The sequence below is a fragment of the Trachemys scripta genome, chromosome 1, assembly GCF_013100865.1.
Source record: "Trachemys scripta elegans isolate TJP31775 chromosome 1, CAS_Tse_1.0, whole genome shotgun sequence".
In the NCBI taxonomy this organism is placed as follows: domain Eukaryota; kingdom Metazoa; phylum Chordata; order Testudines; family Emydidae; genus Trachemys; species Trachemys scripta.
The window spans coordinates 334,552,716-334,572,814 of NC_048298.1; the positions used below are offsets into that span (position 1 = coordinate 334,552,716).

Consider the following 20,099-nt stretch of genomic DNA (forward strand, 5'->3'; position numbering starts at 1 on the left):
CCCCACCCACACCCCAACCCCCGGCCCCAGGTCAGAACCCCCTCCCACACCCTAACTCCCTCCTGGAGCCCACACCCTCACCCGCACCCCAACTCCCTGCCCCAGCCCTGAGCCCCTCCCATACCCAAACTTCCTCCTGGAGCCTACACCTTGAACCTCCTCCCACACCCCAACCCTCTGCCCCAGCCTAGAGCCCCTCCCACACCCTGCCCCAGCCCCACACCAGAGCCCGCACCTCCAGCCAGAGACCTCACCTCCTCCCGCACCACAACCCTCTGCCCCAGCCTGGAGCCCCTCCCACACCCAAACCCATTCCCAGCCCCACACCAGAGCCCGCACCCCCAGCCAGAGACCTCACCTCCTCCCACACCACAACCCTCTGCCCCAGCCCAGAGCCCCCTCCCGCACCCTGAACCCCTCATTTCTGGCCCCACCCCAGAGCCTAAGGGAAGCCCTGAGCCTTCGCGCGCACACCCCACATGGCTGGTGCCACGAGCGTTGGCTCACCCCCCTGCGGGGGAAGCCACAAGCCTCCACCCCCACCCGCTCCCGCGGGGCTGTGTGTGGCCTGTGGGGGTCAGTGGCCCCTGATAGAAAAAAAGTTCCCCGCCCCTGGTCTACTAGATACTTAGGCACAAATCTTCAGAGGTATTTAGGTGCCTAACTTCCATTGATTTTTAATAACAGGTAAGTGACTAAATATCTGGGCCATAGTGATTTTTCTCTTACCATTTGTTCTGTTCTGTTATTAAAGCTTGAAGTTAGATTTACAAAACAACAATTGCCAGGATCTCCTCTACTTTCCTTCTCTGAAAATCAGTAGCACGTTTACCCAGTCCTAGAGCCTCCATGACTTTTCAGAAGTAGTTGTCTGCTGTTCGGTAAGTTTGTCGTCTGGCTCCGTATTTAAAACAAACAGAAGGAAGTACTTCTTCACGCAATGCACAGTCAACCTGTGGAACTCGTTGCATGGATGTTGTGAAGGCCAAAACTCTAACAGGGTTTTGAAGAAAAAAAACAAAACCCTAGGTAAGTTCATGGAGGATAGGTCCATCAGTGGCTATTAGCCAAGATGGTCAGGGATGCAAACCCATGCTCTCGGTATCCCTAGCCTCTGATTGCCAGAAGTTGGGAGGACGGCAGGGTGGATCACTTGATGATGACCTGTTCTGTTCATTCCCTCTGGGGAACCTGGAATTGGCCACTGTTGGAAGACAGGATGCTGGGTTAGGTGGAACATTGGTCTGAGCCAATATGACCCTTTTTATGTCCTTAATACCTGCGGATGAATGTCATTTGGAGTTGCTGATATGTTTGTACTGACATTTCCAAGGGTTCCCATATTTGATCTTTATCAGTAGCTGTTTTTACAAGGTGTGTGTTACTTCCTAACTGCCAAACTTCTCTGGCAATTTCCTTTAATCCAAGAAAGGCAGATTTTAAAACATAATTTCAGTATCTCAGCTATTTAACAGGCCTCAGTGATTTCATCACCCTCCTCCTGTATCCCCCTTTGCCTCGCTGTTATTTCTTTTGCCCATGCTTTGTTTGCTAATCTCTTCAGCTGCATTACTTCACTCTGCATCTTGGCTGCCCTCCTCTTTTCCTGCAGCATTGACTGACTCTGTATATTCTCCTTTGGCTGCTTCCCCATCTGTCTCCTTTACAGATTTGCTTTTCAATCAGGTTCCCAAACAGTCCTTAGGAAGCCAATTGAGCTACGGTATTAAAGGGCCAGATTCAATTCCGCAGGAGGAGCACAAGGTCCTTTCCTCTGCGCACTGGGGCCTGCTGCACCACGGGAGGCAGTGGGCCACAGGGGTGGGCTGGCCGCAGCACAGCTGTCACCACATCTCCCAGGGCTTCTACCACTGGGAAGCAGCTTTAAGTTCCAGCCACTGGCAGAAGATTTCCGAGAGGGGCACAGAATCAGCATGTCCTCCTCCTGGCCCACGCACAGCTGCACAGCCAGCTCTGGGCACCCCAGCGGAGCAGGGATGGCAGGGAGCTTGTGCAGGGCGATCCCTAGCCATTTGGATGCCCTATGCAGCCCCCCGGGGCAGCTGCGTATGCTTAAGGACAGCCCTGGGCTTGTGCTGCAGTTAGTCCACCCTGCTCCCTCTCCCACCAGGGGCCGCATCGTTCCAGACTGGGCTGGTGGAACCCAAGAGAATCTGGCCACTAGCCAGTTCTCCCCCCACCTCCCTTCTTCCCCTGGGTCATCTTTTCAGACAGCAGCCCCGTGCTCAAAGAAGGGCTTTATTCCTGGCTAGCTGCAAACATGCCGAACATGAGGCTACTGGCTGCTGCTGCTGGCTGACGGCCCCAGGTGGTGCACCTGCCCCGAGGCGGTGCCTTGCTGAGTACTGAATAGGAGAGGTGCCTATGCTGGCATGGCTGGGTACAATATAGAGTGGCTATCCCCAGAGCAGAATGGCAGGGCGCAGCCTGTCCACAATGAACAAGCACCTTCGGGGAAAGGTCACCAAAGAGGTGAGGAGCCCTAATGGCTGGAGAGTTGGGTGCTGCATTAGTGCTGGAAGGCGAGGGGCTGGGTGCTAATGTAACCCACTGGGGAGGGTGTGTTACAGGTCCCCCCTCTGCCGAGACACAGAGGATATGAGGCTCTGGGGGTCCCGGGTTCAGTCCTTGGTGTGTCAGCCTAGCGGGGGCAAAGCCCTGCAGGCTCTGAATGACTTGCTGCAACTCAGTGTGGGTGGCTGACAGGTCTGGAGGCATTGAGCTCTCTACGGGGGGCCTGGGCTGAGCAGGGAGGGCCCCGGACTTGGTGAGTTTTGAGTTTGTGACAACTTGACCATGGAGGGTAATAAGGTGTTTTTAAAAAGTGAATTTTCCACATGCATGGAGTCTGAGGAGCATCGGATACACAGAAATCAATAAACCTACAGACTGGACAGAAATCGATCCCTACAGAGACCAACTGGAGAAAGCTGTTTAAATTAAGCTCCTGTTTCTATTGTTTCATTGCACAAAACTTTTAATGAAAAGGGACACACTCCAGGCTGACTTCCTGGGCTTAAACAATGTACAAGTTAGGGTCCTTGGCCATGATTCTCTCACTGACGTTGCGTTTACACCGGTCGCACCCCCTAGAGCTCAGTGAAGTTGTCCCTGGTTTGCACTGCATTCAGGCACCTGCCCCAGAAGGTGTTTCTTTCTATTTCAGTGCCGGTGTTGTGCTGAGTTACCCAGGGTGTGTTTACTGGTATGTACACATCCTGGCATGGTGTGTTTGACTGCACCCCATCGGAGGCTTGTGATCAGGGTCAGTCTCGGAGTTTCCCTGCTGCCCTGGGCTGCTAACAGGAGCAGCCTGAAGCCAGAGGCTGCATTCGGCTTCACATCTTTGCTACCTGCGAGTTTCACAAGGATTTTAAAAAGCCTGACACCTGGTGAGTACAATTCACGCATGTAGCATTGACAGTAAGGTGACAACCAGCACCAGCATTACGGTGAACCGATGCTGCGCATGCACTGATGCGCTTCTTCTCTGCCTTGGAGGCACAGTCTGTCTGGGTTCAATCCCAGCTTTTATTGTATTTCGGCTCTTTGTCAGTCTGGCTCTGCGCAGTCTTCAGTCACAGCATCCAACCAGTGTCATCCGACCCAGCTACCGACTCACTGCATAGTCCCCACCCACCTCCATTTCTCTCACGCTGCCTTACTCTGAGATTGATACCTGGGATATCACGCGATTTGACAGAATAAATCGAACTGGACATTTCCCTAATATCTGACTGGTCTCTTCCCCCGGTCCAAGAAGGGAGGATCATATATTATAAAGTGAGAACAGATCCATCAGTCTGTCCTGCATAACATCCATTGTTGGTGGCAGCATTGTTGCGGACATGTGGGTCCCCGGATATTAGCCAGACAAGGCGGGTGAGTTAATATCTTTTATTGGACCAGCTTCTGTACAGAAATAGGTCCAATAAAAGATATTACCTCACCCACCTTGTCTCTCCAGCAGAACACGCAGGCCAGAGGATTTCAACCATTGATTCTTGCATCAAGCCCAGAACTTGTGGTTGTGCGAGTCCGCATCTCTTAGAAAGACAGCCGGTCATGATGTAGGGACTTCAAGTGATGGAGACTCCCTGGGCAAATTCTTCCAAACGTGTGAGGAGCTGAATTCCCACCTCCTCTTAGAAGAAGTTTGTCTCAGCTGTGTTTAGTGCTGCCCATGTCACCTATACATATGGCTGTTAACGGTCACAGATATCAAGGCCAGAAGGCACCATTGTGGTCATCTAATCTATTCTTCTGCATAGCACTTCACCCAGTTATTGCTGCCAGGCATAGCATTTCACCCAGTTATTGCAGCCCAGTAATGCGTCTCTTCCGGCTGTGATTCGCATGATCCTTGGTTGACTATGTTGTCTCACGCTAGCCTATTTACCTTCCGTCGCCGCTTGCAGGTATGTGTGTGTCCCCCTCCAGGCATCTCACAACTGAGTCACAAAGGACAGCTGGCTCCCAGTCCCTCAGCCTCCCAGCAATTACAATCTGTGCCCAGGCTTGCCAAAGGCTGAGCGTCCACTCATCTTGGAAAAATAAATAGTGGGTACATAGTCTGTATACCTCCAGCCCTGTGTGAGAGAGATGAGCTGCATATAAGCCTCTTGGGGGAGGGAAGCCAGGCTCTCGGGAAGAACTTCCTGACAGAGAGATGTATGGAATAGTTTCCCAAGGGAACTGGTTAGAAACACCATCCCTGGCGATGTGTAAAACCCGACTCTAGGGACCAGACAGCAGGAAAGATCTAATGGGTCTTTCCCATTGCTGTCATCCCACGATTTAATTGTGCATTTACTGCCTTGTGCCTTTATTCATTATTGTGCCTTAGGGGGGCATTTAGTTATTGCAGATTTAATGGTGCATTTGATAAAACACAAACATTTAATAAATGTGTAATGCACTGATCACTCCCCTCCTCTCGGCTCCCCCGGTAAAATCCAGCTGTTTTGCAAATGAACTGCTTCTTCCCACCTCTTCCTGGTACAATGCAGTCGATTTATAGAAGCTGCTCCCTGTCGCCAATTACCAGTAAACTCCAGCTGTTTTATAGATGCACTGCCCTCCCCCCCTTACTGGTAAAATCCAGCTGTTTTGCAAATGGATTGTCACACCTGACCTACCCCCTGCACCCCCCCCCAAAAGCCAGCTGCTGTGCAGGTGCATTGTCACACCTGCCCCCCCCCCTGCACCCCCCCCCCAAAAGCCAGCTGCTGTGCAGGTGCATTGTCACAACTACCCCCTGCACAAACACCAGCTGCTTTGCAGGTGCATTGTCACACCTACCCCCTGCACCCTCCCCCCAGCTGCTTTGCAGGTGCGTTGTCACACCTGCCCCCTGCACACACACCCCAGCTGCTTTGCAGGTGCATTGTCACACCTGCCCCCTGAACACACACCCCAGCTGATTTGCAGGTGCATTGTCACACTTACCCCCTGCACACACACCCCAGCTGATTTGCAGGCGCATTGTCACACCTACCCGCTGCACCCTCCCCCCAGCTGCTTTGCAGGTGCATTGTCACACCTATCCCCTGCATCTCCCCTCAGCTGCTGTGCAGGTGCATTGTCACACCTACCCCCTGCACCTCCCCCCAGCTGCTTTGCAGGTGCATTGTCACAACTGCTCCCTGCACCTCCCCCCAGCTGCGTTGCAGGTGCATTGTCACACCTACCCCCTGCACCTCCCCCCAGCTGCTTTGCAGGTGCATTGTCACACCTGCCCCCTGCACACACACCCCAGCTGCGTTGCAGGTGCATTGTCACACCTAACCCCTGCACCTCCCCCCCAGCTGTTGTGCAGGTGCATTGTCACACCTACCCCATACACCCCCAACCCAGCTGCGTTGCAGGTGCATTGGCACTTCCTCTCCTTTGGGGCTCCCCTCCTAGACCCGCTGCGGGCTGGCGCGCTGTCCCTGCGCCGAGAGCGAGCTCCGCGCACAGGTGGGTGCGGATGTGCGAGGGAAGGCGCCGCCTGGCAGCGCCCCAAGGGGGTGGGGTCGGGGCAGCGGGGCCGGGGCAGGCGAGCGGAGGAGGCGGCTGCCGCGGAGAGCGGGGCAGGCGCCGCGCGGAACGCCCGGGCAGAGCGATCCCCGCGCCACTGCGGGGTCCCCGGCCCTTCCCAGCCCCAGCGCCTCTCCAGGCTTCCCCTCCGCAGGCGGCCCCCGAGCCAGAGGACGGAGCAGCCGGTGAGTGCCCCAGCCCCTCTCCCCGGGGAGCTGGTCTTTCCGGGGGACTTGCTGGGGTGGGAGGGTGCACGCACGGGCGGGCTCCCCGGGGCAGCGTGGGGCTGCTCCTGGCGATCGCAGCATTAAATCACCAGCTTCACATCCTGCAAAGATTGATGCGTGGGCTTTAACTTTAAGCCGCCGAGTCGTGCCACTCGCATGCTTAAAGTTAATGCGAGCCTGGGCCCCTGTCTGTGGGTTCTGGTTTGCACAGTTGCATTTGCTTAGGAGACAGCACCTGGCATAGAGGGGTCCCGGTGGATAGCTGTCCTAGGTATGGTGTTCATACAAATAAGACACAATAATAATCACACAAGCTTTTGCAGGCTCAGGGCTACTGTTAATACAATTTGCCTCTGTCCTGAACTTGAAGGGGTTGGTGGCGGTAGGAGTGTTTTGTGTTGATCCGTGTTACTCACATTCAAATAAGATCAGGAAAATGAACAATTTCTAAGTCCTGTTTTATTCAGCTAACCTTCATTTGTGGTTCATACGCATCAGTATGTTATCGGTTTCTCCCGCTTTTTCTCTGATGCAGTTGGCCGGGTTTGCTTTCCTCTTTGCCCATCCGATGGGGGAGCTTTTCTGATGGTAGATATTTAGTGTTGCTGTTTGTAAGAGCATAGGGCTGGAAGGGGACCTCTGGGTCACAAGTCCAGTGCTGGCCATCGCAGGCAACCCCGTCATGTAATCTCGTTCATAAATTGATCAAACTCCGTCTTAAAATCAGTTTGGTTGTTTGCCCCCCTGCTCCGAGTGGGAGCCTGTTGCGGGTACTCATTCCTCGGGTGGTTAGAACCTCATGGCCAGGTTCAGACCCATTGTTTCTTGTGCCAACGTATTCCTTTAGCTAAAGTAGCTCTCCTCTCTCCCTGGTGTTTTACCCCCTGATTGACCCATTCAATGAATGGGAACAAATATTTACAAGAATCTACCTGTCTTCAGGGTCCTGATCAGTTTTGTGCCGTAAGATCACATAAGCGTTTGTTAACAGTGCTTGCCTCTTACGTAACACTTTTCAAAGTGCTTTTAAAATATTAACTAATAGTCTGTTTACTTTCAGTATCTGCACTTAAGATGTTGCTGGAATCCGTCTAATAAGTTGGAAGCATTTTCCTATCAGACTATTTTTACTGACAATCTTTTTGAAATGGTTTTTACTGACTGATTGAACTCTCTCTCTCGCTTTCTCAAACCCATGGTGAATTTGTTGACGCTCTTTGTGTGTGTGATGGCCTGGTCAGATTTTGACAGGCACTCAAGTTGTTTGGATCACTGTTACATTGCTATCAGGATGGGGTCTTCGGCAATTCACTGCTGGGGACCTGTCCAGGAAAGTTAGGTTGGCTTGACAAGCATCTGTGTCTTTAGGGGAAGATTGGACTAGTCAGCGTCTTGTAACTGCTGGAAAACATGAAGTTATTGCCCTTAATTTAATTATTGCAAATGGGGCTTAAATGTAATGGTCGCAGTTCTAGCTGCAGAGCTAAGAGCCCTGCAAATCTGCGGACCATGTTTGCGGATCACGGATTGGATGCAGATACAAATTTTGCATCTGCGCAGGGCGCTATGCAGAGCTCAGACTGAGTAACTGGCCTGTGCATTGGGACCGCCGTTGGGATGGGGGTGAGGGGAATTCCGCTCTGTACCCTCCAGGTATCTTGGCTGCAGTAGTCCACAATGACTTCTGCATACCCCTTCCCTGATGTAGGCGGGACTGAATAGCATGAGGCAGATGGGAGCAGCTGGGTGCTGAGTTCCTTTGAATATCCGCCCAGCACTCATGGATCCACCTGCTTTCCTCCTGCACGCTGGAGAGAGGTGTGGAGTGGTGTGTAGGGGATTTGGAGCCAAGGCGCAACGTCCCAGCACCCCTGTAACAAGGGGGCTGGCCTATTCCATGAACCTGTGCTCAGAGCGCTTGTTCGGTCCAGGTACTCCCGGTTTGCGCCAATTAAGCGGGTGGGGCAGAACCTGGGGGGCTATAAGGGGCCTGTGAGAAGGAGACCCAGAGTGTTAGCGATGGAGCAGGCAGGCAGGAGAGAAGAGCTGCTACAGACACTGGGGGAATGCAGGAGAGGAGCAAGAGGGGTTTGCTGGCTGCTGTCCCCAAGCCGGAGAGCCAGGGCTGGAGAGGGCTGACGGCAGCAGCAGCCGCAACAGAAGCAGAGGGAGATGCCCACTGGCTCTAAGCTAGAGAGTTGTAGCCAAGGACCTGAGAGGACTGAAGGGAGGGGGAACAGATAAGGAGTGGGGAGTTACCCGCTGCTGTCTCCTTGCTGGAGTGCTGGACCTGAACAGTGAAGGGAGGATACTCCCAGCAGAGAGGCAGTGGCTGTCCCCTTGGGAAGGGTAGGGTTACATCCTAGAGCAAAGGCGCTGGAGCAGGACGGGCCAGGGGGCCATGACACCACCACTTTTTAACCAGACGTAAGGGAAGACTACTACGCACATGCTCTTTAGGAGCATACTGGGTCAGGGCGCTCCATGGCCACAATATATACTGGGGTGAGGACCAATATTTGCCCCTCTGAGTGAAAACCATGAAGGGATTGTACTTCAAGTGACTGCATTTCCAGGGAATTCATCACAAAAATAGGTCATCTAGTCCAGTCCCCCACCTGTGGCAGGACTAAGTATTATCTAGACCATCCCTGACAGGTGTTTGTCTAACCTGTTCTTAAAAACCTCCCACGACCGAGATTCCACAACTTCCCTAGATAACTTGTTCCATTGCTTAGCTACTTTTACAGTTAGGAATTGAATGATAAAACACTGTGCACTGGCCAACTGTTATTTCTTGTTAATTGATAAAGGCAGAGGGAAGCTAAGGGCCTGATCCTGTGCTCCTTAGACAGGCAGGAGCTTTGAGTTTTGTCTAAGCAAGAAGTGCAGAATTGGGTGCTGATACTGTAAGAAACCAGCTATAATTATGTAAAGAGATGTATGGAAAGATTTAGATGCTACAGATGTTAGCCACCTAGGGTGAGTCTGCAAGCTAGACAAGAGTGGTGTTCATAGAAGTCAGTAAGATCCAGATGGTGATTGTCAATTGTATAAATTTGTTCTGCTGTTTAGACCCATATTTGGAAATATTAATGTAATAAAACCTAGCTCTTATATGGCACTTCACAAAGGAGCTCAGTATCATTATCTCCATTATACAAATGGGGAAACTGAGGCACGGGAAGATGAAGTGACTTGTCCTAGGTCAGCCTGCAGGCTAGTGGCAGAGGCAGGAATAGAACCTAGGGCTCTTCTGTCCTAGTCCAGTGCCCTGTCCGCTAGATGGTATATGAATGGAATCTGGTCAGTGCTCCTTGCTTATGGGAAGGTCCTGTTTCAAAATGAACACTGCTGATTTTCCAGGGCCTGGCATGGTGGAATGCCAACAGGTAGATCAGCTTGAAAACCAAACCGCTGACAGAGGCCCTGATCCTGCAAGCTAGTGTGCCTGGGCAGACACTGGCATTCCCGCAGAGCCCCACTGAAGGCAGTGACTCTGTGCAAGTGTAAAAGTCGGCCATGCACAGGAGCTTGCAGGCTCCAGTAAACTTGTCTTGGGTCTTTCCTGTTCAGTGGATGCAGGGCAGTGGGGCTGCTTCACCAGGATGACTTGAATCCTGCTCCATGTATTAATCTCATAACATCTGTACCTGGCGTTGTAAGGTTATATTGAGTGTTGGCATTGTAAACCTCTGTAACTGTGTAACTCAAACAGGAAAGAAGCATTAATGAATGTAAAATGCTGGCTTGCTACAGAAGGTGTTAGGTCCTGCCCACCAAGAAGGCCCATTGAAACCCAATGAGCTGTGGTGAAACAAAGAACAAAAGATTTTGTTAATTGCTCTCCCCATGAAGAGGAGATGTGCACGAGGACTCGTCCCATCAGCTTGAACTCTGGGGGAAGGGAATAAAAATCCCTGACAAGAAAAAACTATCTCTGTGCTGTTTGGACTTTGAGAGAGCAAGATTTCTAAGCATAAGCAATAGATCCCCCGCTGGTTAGCCCTAGGAGACATATAGCTACCTTTTGGAACCTATTACTGAACTCATTTGCATGTGTCTGTTTACCTGCTTTAACCTTATAAATAACTCATTGCTTTTTCTTAGTTAATTTTTAGTTAGTTTATAATTGGATTGGCTACAAGCCTTGTCTTTGGTGTAGGATCTAAGGTGTAAGTGACCAGGGGTAAGTGACTGGGAGTAACCTGAATAATATTGTGATTTTTGGTGTAAGGGACCAGGTATCACAAAGGCAAGCTTACCTGGGTGGCAAGATGTACTGGTTTCAGAGTGGTAGCCGTGTTAGTCTGTATCAGCAAAAACAACGAGGGACACCATTATAGGACCTAACCACATCAGCCACACCATCAGGGGCTCGTTCACCTGCACATCTACCAATGTGATATATGCCATCATGTGCCAGCAATGCCCCTCTGCCATGTACATTGGCCAAACTGGACAGTCTCTACACAAAAGAATAAATGGACACAAATCAGACATCAAGAATTGTGACATTCAAAAACCAGTAGGAGAACACTTTAATCTCCCTGGACACTCAATAACAGACTTAAAAGTGGCAATTCTTCAACAAAAAACCTTCAAAAAAGACTTCCAACGAGAAACTGCAGAACTGGAATTAATTTGCAAATTGGACACCATCAAATTAGGCCTGAATAAAGACTGGGAGTGGATGGGTCACTACAAAAAGTAATTTTCCTTCTGCTGATACTCACACCTTCTTGTCAACTGTTGAGAATAGGCCATTTCCACCTTAATTGAATTGTCCTTGTTAGCACTGAGCCCCACCTTGGTAAGGCAACTCCCATCTTTTCATGTGCTGTAATATATACTGCTTACTGTATTTTTCACTCCATGCATCTGACGAAGTAGGTTTTAGCCCACGAAAGCTTATGCCCAATTAAATGTGTTAGTCTCTAAGATGTACTGGAGTACCCAAGGGGACTGTCTGTGACTCCATGTTCAGGCTGTTGTAGTGCTTGAGGAGTTCACACTTGATACTTGGTTGGTGAAATCTAAGTCTAGAATTCACAACCAGTTTGGGGTTTGTGCCCTGCCAACAGGAGCACCAGCATCACGGCAGACTGAGTGTGAGCCACTCCCGGCAGCTTGACATCTCACAGATGTCCAGAGATGCATTCTGACTGCAGAGTATCTACTTCATTCGTGGAGCCCTTGACCTCTGTCCTCCCAGGAACTCACTGCAAATTTACATGCATTATTTCCTGGAATTACTTACTGGGGAGAGGAGGAAATGGGATGGCTTGAGCCACAGACAACGAAAAATGGATACTTAATGACTACAGGGAGAATACAAAAAGGAAAGGGGGATCCTCTTATTAACTTCCCTGCACTTGGACAATAGGTTATCTAATAACGATGTCTAGCTCTTACATAGCGTGATGCATCGGTAGCTTTCAAAGCTCTTTAAAAAGAAGGCCACTATTGTTTTACCAATGGGGAAACTGAGGCACGGAGCGATAGATTCATAGAACCATAGGATTAGACGGGACCGCAAGGGTCATCTAGTCTAACCCCCCTGCCAAGATGCAGGATTTGGTGTGTCTAAACCATGCAAAACAAGTAGCTATCCAGCCTCCTTTTGAAAAGCTGCAATGAAGAAGCTTCAGCAAGTGATTTAACCAAGCTCACCCAGCAGGTCAGTAATAGAACCCAGATCTCCCGAGTGGTGCTTGAGTGCTCTGTCCACTCAGCAATACTGTCTCCCGATGCAATTGTTCATCCAGTACAGTCAAAACAAAGACACTAAACTTGATTCAGGAGCCCTTAGTGCTAGAGGAGCTTTATAAATAGTGGCTGGCTATTGTCAACTAAACCAGCAAGGAAATGTATGTTCTCCCACATTGGAAGAACAATACAAACTTTAGAGGCTGTATTTTACCGGAAATGCCAAATTTAGGTGCATCAGAATCTGTTTTCCAGTAAAATCCTATTTGTACAGCTGAGTTGAGGGTGGAGGCTGAGGAAGGGCAATATAATGCTTAATTTTTTAAATCTAATACCAAGTCTAAGGTGGTGGATGAATTCTAGAAAATAGTCATGTGCAAGACTAGGTGTGTAGTTCACTCCAGTGGGTCTGGCCCGAACACCTGGATTACAATGCCATCCAAATACAGTTAGATGCAGTTTGTTGTAAATTTCAATTAACCTGAGTGTTGTAGGGTTTTGTCAGCCTTTATTTAAAGGTGACCAGGAAAGGAAAATAAAATTGGGTTCTCATTTTCTGCTTCTTTGATTATATAAGGAAGTCTTGACTTTATTAATAGAAGAAGCTTACTTTTCTGTCTAAGGTACTTCAGTGGGCCTCCATTACTGCAGTGGTGGAGCACTTCACAAGCTCTTAATGCGTTTATCTTGGCAATACCCCTACAAGATAGATAGCTCTGTGGTTTGAGCATTGGCTTCCTAAACCCCAGATTATGAGTTCAATCCTCGAGGGGGCTATTTAGGGATCTGGGGCAAAAATCTGTCTGGGGATGGGTCCTGCTTTGAGCAGGGGGTTGGACTAGATGACCTCCTGAGGTCCCTTCCAGCCCTGATATTCTATGATAAGATACAGATGAAGTGCTGTGATCTCTATATACAGATGGGGACTTGCAGCCCAGAGAAATTGTGACTTTCCTGAGTCACATAGGAAGTCTGTGGTAGAGCAGGGAATTGAACTGGGGTCTTGCAGTCCCAGCCTAGTACCCTACCCCCTGGACCATCCTTCCTTTTCTGCTTGTTTTTTTTAATATCATTTTATTTTCCTTATAAATATCAGGAATATTGAGTTTTGTCTTCCCCATATCCACTGGAGGTCTCCTTGGTGACCAGCCCTCTGTGGAGAAAGAAGTGATTCAGGACTATTTAGAAAAGCTGGACGAGCGCAAGTCCATGGGGCCGGATGCGCTGCATCTGAGGGTGCTAAAGGAGTTGGCGGATGTGATTGCAGAGCCATTGGCCATTATCTTTGAAAACTCATGGCAATCGGGGGAGGTCCCGGATGACTGGAAAAAGGCTAATGTAGTGCCCTTCTTTAAAAAAGGGAAGGAGAAGGATCGGGGAACTACAGACCAATCAGCCTCATCTCAGTCCCTGGAAAAATCATGGAGCAGGTCCTCAAGGAATCAATTCTGAAGCACTTAGAGGAGAGGAAAGTGATCAGGAACAGTCAGCATGGATTCACCCAGGGCAAGTCATGCCTGACTAACCTAATTGCCTTCTATGAGGAGATAACTGGGTCTGTGGATGAGGGGAAAGGAGGACTGGTAGATACGCGGGAGGATAGGGATAGGATACAGAGGGACCTAGATAAATTAGAGCATTGTGCCAAAATAAATCTGATGAGGTTCAACAAGGACAAGTGCAGAATCCTGCACTTAGGAAGGAAGAATCCCATGCACTGCTACAGACTAGGGACTAAGTGGCTAGGCAGAAGTTTTGCAGAAAAGGACCTAGGGGTTACAGTGGACGAGAAGCTAGATATGAGGCAACAGTGTGCCCTTGTTGCCAAGAAGGCTAACGGCATTTTGGGCTGTATAAGTAGGGGCATTGCCAGCAGATAGAGGGACGTGATCATTCCCCTCTATTCGACATTGGTGAGGCCTCATCTGGAGTCCTGTGTCCAGTTTTGGGCCCCACACTACAAGAAGGATGTGGAAAAATTGGAAAGAGTCCAGCGGAGGGCAACAAAAATGATTAGAGGGCTGGAGCACATGACTTATGAGGAGAGGCTGAGGGAACTGGGATTATTTGGTCTGCAGAAGAGAAGAATGAGGGGGGATTTGATAGCTGCTTTCAACTACCTGAAGGGGGGGGTTCCAAAGAGGATGGATCTAGACCAGAGGTGGGCAAACTACGGCCTGTGGGCCACATCCAGCCCGCGGGCCGGTCCTGCCCGGCCCCCGGCCCCTCCCCTGCTGTCCCCCCCACCCCCGCAGCCTCAGCTCACCGTGCCGGCGGCGTGGCTGGCTCCAGCCAGGCAGCGCGGCTCAGGGGTGAACACAGGGTGCCCTGGCACACCGCCCCCCCCAACAACAGGGGGCCCCAGGGCCGGGCACTCGGGCAGCTCAGCACTGGCGCACCCTCTGTGGGAGGGAGGAGCTGTACTGCGGGGGCAGGGGAGCAGGCAGGCGGTGCAAGTGGCGAAAGCGCGGGGAATGCGGCCGGAGAACTCAGGAGGACACCGGGCGGCCGCGCAGCTGGCCAGAGAGAAGCAGAGCTTTGAAGGGGAAACCGCCGCTTCTCTCCGGCTGCACGGCTGCCCCGCTCCTCCTGAGTCCTCCGCCCATGTTCGCAGGGCCGCATTCCGAAAGGGGCTGGGAGGAGGGTGGGTCCCACGGGGGCGGTTAGGGGCAGGGGGTCCCAGGAGGGGGAGGTCAGGGGACAAGGAGCAGGGGGTGGTTCGATGGGTCGGGGTTTCTGAGGGGGGCAGCCAGGGGGCGGGAAGTGGGAGGGGGCGGATAGGGGCGGGGGCCAGGCTGTTTGGGGAGCCACAGCCTTCCCTACCTGGCCCTCCATACCGTTTTGCAACTCCGATGTGGCCCTCGGGCCAAAAACTTTGCCCACCCCTGATCTAGACTGTTCTCAGTGGAAGCAGATGACAGAACAAGGAGTAATGAACAAGTTGCAGTGGGGAAGGTTTAGGTTGGATATTAGGAAAAAAAATTTCACTAGGAGGGTGGTGAAGCACTGGAATGGGTTTCCTAGGGAGGTGGTGGAATCTCCTTCCTTGGAGGTTTTTAAGGTCAGGCTTGACAAAGCCCTGGCTGGGATGATTTAGTTGGGGTTGGTCCTGCCTTTGAGCAGGGGGTTGGACTAGATGACCTCCTGAGGTCCCTTCCAACCCTGAGATTCTATGACTGGGAGAGTGGAGTTCTATGTGGAACTTTCTCAGGCCTTATGTGTAGCAGCAAAGCAAGTGGTTGAATTTTTAACAGAGACGTGCTCTCCTTATGGGGCCAAGCGTTGGTGTAAAAATGGAGGTTAAGCAAAGTAACAAAGGCATTTAAACAGGCTGACTAAAGTATCCCTTCCCTTCTCAGATGCTCAGGTTTCACTTCCTTAGTACTTGTCATAAACCTCCTAGTTCTCTAGTCATCATAGAAGTATCCAGGAAAAAAACAGGGAAGACAAGACCTGAAGTTCTAATATTTAAAAATAAAACAAAACAAAAAACAAGCAGACTCTACTCTACAGACGCTTTGTGGCCATTTTTTTTGCTGCATAAACTCCAAAGAACCATATCCCAGTTTGCAGGTCACCTACTTGCCCAGCTAAACTTGCACCTCTGGTGCGATTCTGCTGCCGTCAGCATAAGTACAGAGCACACCCTGCAGAATTATAAAATTGAAACCACTTTTTGAGAACCAACCTGAGCTCGCCTCTCAGAGTGGATTGGGAATTTCCAATACTTTGTGCATGTGTGTGTGTGTCTCTCTTTCTGGGTTATTTTTCCACATCTCCTGTATCATAGACATTCAACCGGTTTGACTGGTTTAATGGCACAGTCCCCATGTAATCAAGACAGCAGAAGCTGAGCGACGAGATTGCTCTGGAGAATGGCAACAGGTTAGGAATCTCCTCCCCATTTAAATCATCAGCTTCAGTCCCCAAGCCCTCAATTTTGCAAAGCCAATGGGACTGTTCTTGGCAGTGAGGGTCCATGCTTGCTCTGCAGGATCAGGAAGGTAGTGACTGCAAGAAGTTACCATCTGACAGCTGTTCTGTGTCCTATGTGAGCTGAATAGGCAGATCTTGGAACAGTTCCTGTTGGACAAGTGTCCACACACCACAGAAATCACGCCCCTTCCCCTGAGGACCTGGTGGGAGCTTCTGGGAAAGGCAATTGGATGCATCTGCATTAAAGGGTTTGCTTACCACAGACTTAAGTGCTGTCAGATGCACAAAGAAGGCAGCTGCTGCAATGAGAAAACCTGCATTCCCTCTTCATGCATCCCTCTGTCAGCAAAGGGAGACGGGCTGCCCACAGTCTGACAGTGTTGTTGTAGCTGTGTTCTGAGTGAGATAGGGTGGGTGAGGTAATATCTTTCGTGGGACTGACTTCTGTGGGTCAAGGTAGCGTGAAAGTCTCTTTCACTCACAGAAGTTGGTCCCATCAAAGATATTCCCTCACCCGCCTTGTCTCTCCAGGGTCTGACTGTTCAGTACATAGCGGTAAAGCGATGTCCGTGGTGAGCACAAGGCAACGCGCTGCTGGGAAGAGTTGCTCGGTAATATTTGAGGAGCGATTTCTGCACAACTAGAAAAGATAAACAAAGGAGACGTCCTCTGCATTCTGTCCGTGTCAGTTTCCTGATTCTGCCACAATCCCACCCCAGTTTGGGGGCCTGGAACTATTTGCCAGCATAGCTTACGCATATACAGCCAAATCTCAGCACCTGCGCAGAGCCCGTGCAAACAGGTTGGAGCAAAGCAGAGTGGAAGTCTCTCTTCCAGGCTCAGTAGGCCCTAGAAAGAAAGGCCGGTCCAGCGGCTGAGGCACTAGCCTAGGATTGGGGAGAATTTAGTTGAGTCCCTTACTCTGCCACAGACTTCTTGTGTGACGTTGGGCAAGTCACTTAGGGCATGTCTACTCTGCAGTTAGACATCTGCGGCTGGCCTGTGCCAGCTGACTCAGGCTCACGCGGAAGGGCTAAGGGGCTGTTTCACTGCAGTATAGATGTTGGGATCAGGCTGGAGCCTGGGCTCTAGGACCTTGCAAAGCGGGAGGGTCTCTCTGAACATCTACACCACGGTTCAACAGCTCCTTAGCCCGAGTCAGCTGCCATGGGCCAGCCGTGGGTGTGTAACTGCAGCATAGACCCACTCTAAGTCCCTCTGTACCCCAGTTCCCCATCTGTACTCTGGGGACAATAGCGCTGCCCTACATCACAGGGGTGTTGTGAGAATAAATACACTGACAAATATGAGGAGCTCAGATACTATGATAATGGAGACCCTGTAAGGACCGAAGGGTACGTCCCCGAACACGTTCCCCGTCGACTCCGGAACTCCACCAGAGCGAGAGGCGGAAGCGTAGTCGACGGGGGAGCCGCGGCCATCGATCCCGCGCCATGAGGACGGGAGGTAAGTCGATCTGTCAACTTCAGCTATGCTATTCTTGTAGCTGAAGCTGCGTATCTTAGATAGATCCCCCCTCCCCTAGTGTAGACCAGCCCTTAGATAGCTGCTATCTGTGGGGGAGTTTGGCCAATGGGTAGAGCTGGTTGGGAAATCCTGGGTTTGCCCCCTTGAAAAATGTTGATGAAAATGTGGTGGGTGTTTTTGTTTTTCTCCCCACCTCTCCCCCCCCCCATCACAATTGGCCTCTGAACTCCTTTGTGAAATGTGTTGCTTTGGGCAAATCACATGTAGCCTGGTTTTCCAGAGGTGCTGACTGCTCCCAGTTCCCACTGACGCTAACGGGAGATGTGGATAATCAGAACCTTTGAGGCCTGGTCCACACTAACCCCCCACTTCGAACTAAGGTACGCAAATTCAGCTACGATAATAACGTAGCTGAATTCGAAGTACCTTAGTGCGAACATACCGCGGGTCCAAACGCGGCAGGCAGGCTCCCCCCTCGACTCCGCGTACTCCTCTCGCCGAGCTGGAGTACCGGCGTCAACGGCGAGCACTTCCGGGATCGATCCCAGAAGATCGATTGCTTACCGCCGGACCCAGAGGTAAGTTCCACCACGTGTCAAACGGGCGCAGTGATGCTCTCCTCCCTGAGATGTGGTGTTGTGAAGCTGGATTACTTGGCTGATGTTTGTAAAGAGCTTTGGAGATAAAAGGGGCTTCTTAATGGCCATAAAGAAGCAACCGGTCCCCCGCATAAAATAAACATTCCCCTTTGGGTGTTGAAAAGTTGATCTTTTGTGGTTATGCCATTTCTACTTGAACTGCCAAGCTGTGAACAGTAAAGGAATTAGGGACAAAGGGAAAAGAAAACAGGAGGGGTGACAGAGGAGAAGCTATTGGGAAAGCGAAATTTCTCCCCCAAATTTGCCTGTGCTGTGGTGCTTGCAGATCAATCCACACTGATTGCAGAGCTGGCAGGGTGTGACTGCTGCTGATCATAGGGCTGGAAGGGATCTCGAGAGGTCACCAAGTCCAGCCCCCTATGCTGAGGCAGGACACATAGACCATCCCAGACAGGTGTTTGTCCAACCTGTTCTTAAAAACCTCCAGTGATGGGGATTTGACAGCCTCTCTTGGAAGCCTACTGCAGAACCTAAAACTATCCTTTTAGTTAGAAAGTTTTTCTTAATATCCAACCTTAATCACCGTTGCTACAGATTAAGACATTTACTTCTTGTCCTAACTTCAGTGCACACGGAGAACAATTGATCCCCATCCTCTTTATAACAGCCCTTAACAGATCTGATGACTCTTTTCAGGTCCCCCTCAGTCTATTTTCTCAAGACTAAACATGCCTAGTTTTTTTTTTAACCTCTCCTCATAGGTCAGGTTTTCTAAACCTTTTATCATTTTTGTTGCTTTTCTCTCAACTTTCTCCAATTTACCCACACCTTTCCTAAAGTGGGGCACCCAGAATTGGACACGTTACTTCAGCCGAGCCCTCACCAGTGCTGCGTAGAGAGGAACAATTTCCTGCCATGTCTTACATATGACACTCTTGTTAATATGCCTGAAAATGATATTAGCTTTATTCACAACTGCATCACATTGTCTCATATTCAATTTGTGATCTACTATAACCCCAGATCCTTTTCTACAGTACTACCACCTAGCCAGTTATTCCCCATTTTGTAGTTGTGCATTTGATGATTTTTTCCCCTTCCTCAGTACTGTGCTTTGCATTTATCTTTATTGGATTTCATCTTGCTGATTTCAGGCCAATTTTCCAATTTCTCAAAGTCATTTTGAATTCTAATCCTGTCCTCCTGAGTGCTTGCAACCTGTCTCTCTGCTTGTGTCGCAAATGTTATAAGCATATTCTCCATTCCATTATCCGAGTCACTGAAGAAATATCAAAATGATATGATGAGTGTAGTACAAATGTATCGTAATCATCGTGCTGTTACCTTGGACTCACCCCACCTGTCTGTATCCACCGGTTGTCCCGTTTCATTATACTTGGATTGTAAACTCTTTGGGGAAGGGTCTGTCTTTTGACAGTCCAGAGGGAGAGCAACAATGGGGCCCAGATCCCTGAGTGTGGCCTCTGTTCACTACCTTAATACACACATCAATGAGGCCCACTTTATAGATGGAGCTCTTTGGCCCAGAGAGATTAAGTGACTTGCCCCAAGTCCTACAGGGGCCCGTGGTAGAGCCAGGAACAGAATTCTCTACTTTTCAGTGGCCTCTAAAGAGGGGATACTCTTTGTATGACAGCATCACTGTGTATAATGTCTACTAGGGTGCACCCCTGCTACAGCCAAGATGTGAGGTGGGTTGGGATCTGCGGCCTGAGCCAAAACCTCTCGGTGTTATTCAGATATAGAATCTGGACACTGTGATGCTAGGCATGAATATCGAGGTTCTGTGTAGATGATTTATAGGAGTGATTTTTCTGGCTTTCCAAAAGTGAAGCAGGCATCTCAATGGAAACCAAGAAGGACACGGTCTGCGTCCTGGCGATCTTGCAGCCTCAGTTTGGACACAAGTGAGGGTCATTAACAAACACAGGATGGGACAAGGGTTACAGTGATCAGGCCTGCACGGTTTCCTCAGAAGACTGGGCCATGTGGTGGTTCAGATAAGTTAGATTTATTATTAACTTCTGGTGGGCGACGTGTCCCTATTGAATGTGTTGGAGGGATTTCAGTTTACAAG

General features: G+C 50.2%; 1 protein-coding gene across 1 annotated transcript in view; it reads left to right on the plus strand.

Annotated features, from left to right (window-relative positions):
• Nucleotides 1–6,049: 6,049 nt before the first annotated feature.
• The window catches only part of P2RY6 (pyrimidinergic receptor P2Y6), an 89,710-nt gene continuing 75,660 nt past the window's right edge, over nt 6,050–20,099 (plus strand). The window contains exon 1 of the mRNA XM_034759172.1: nt 6,050–6,227. The gene's annotated coding sequence lies outside the window, so the exon portion shown is untranslated. The remainder of the gene's footprint in view (nt 6,228–20,099) is intronic.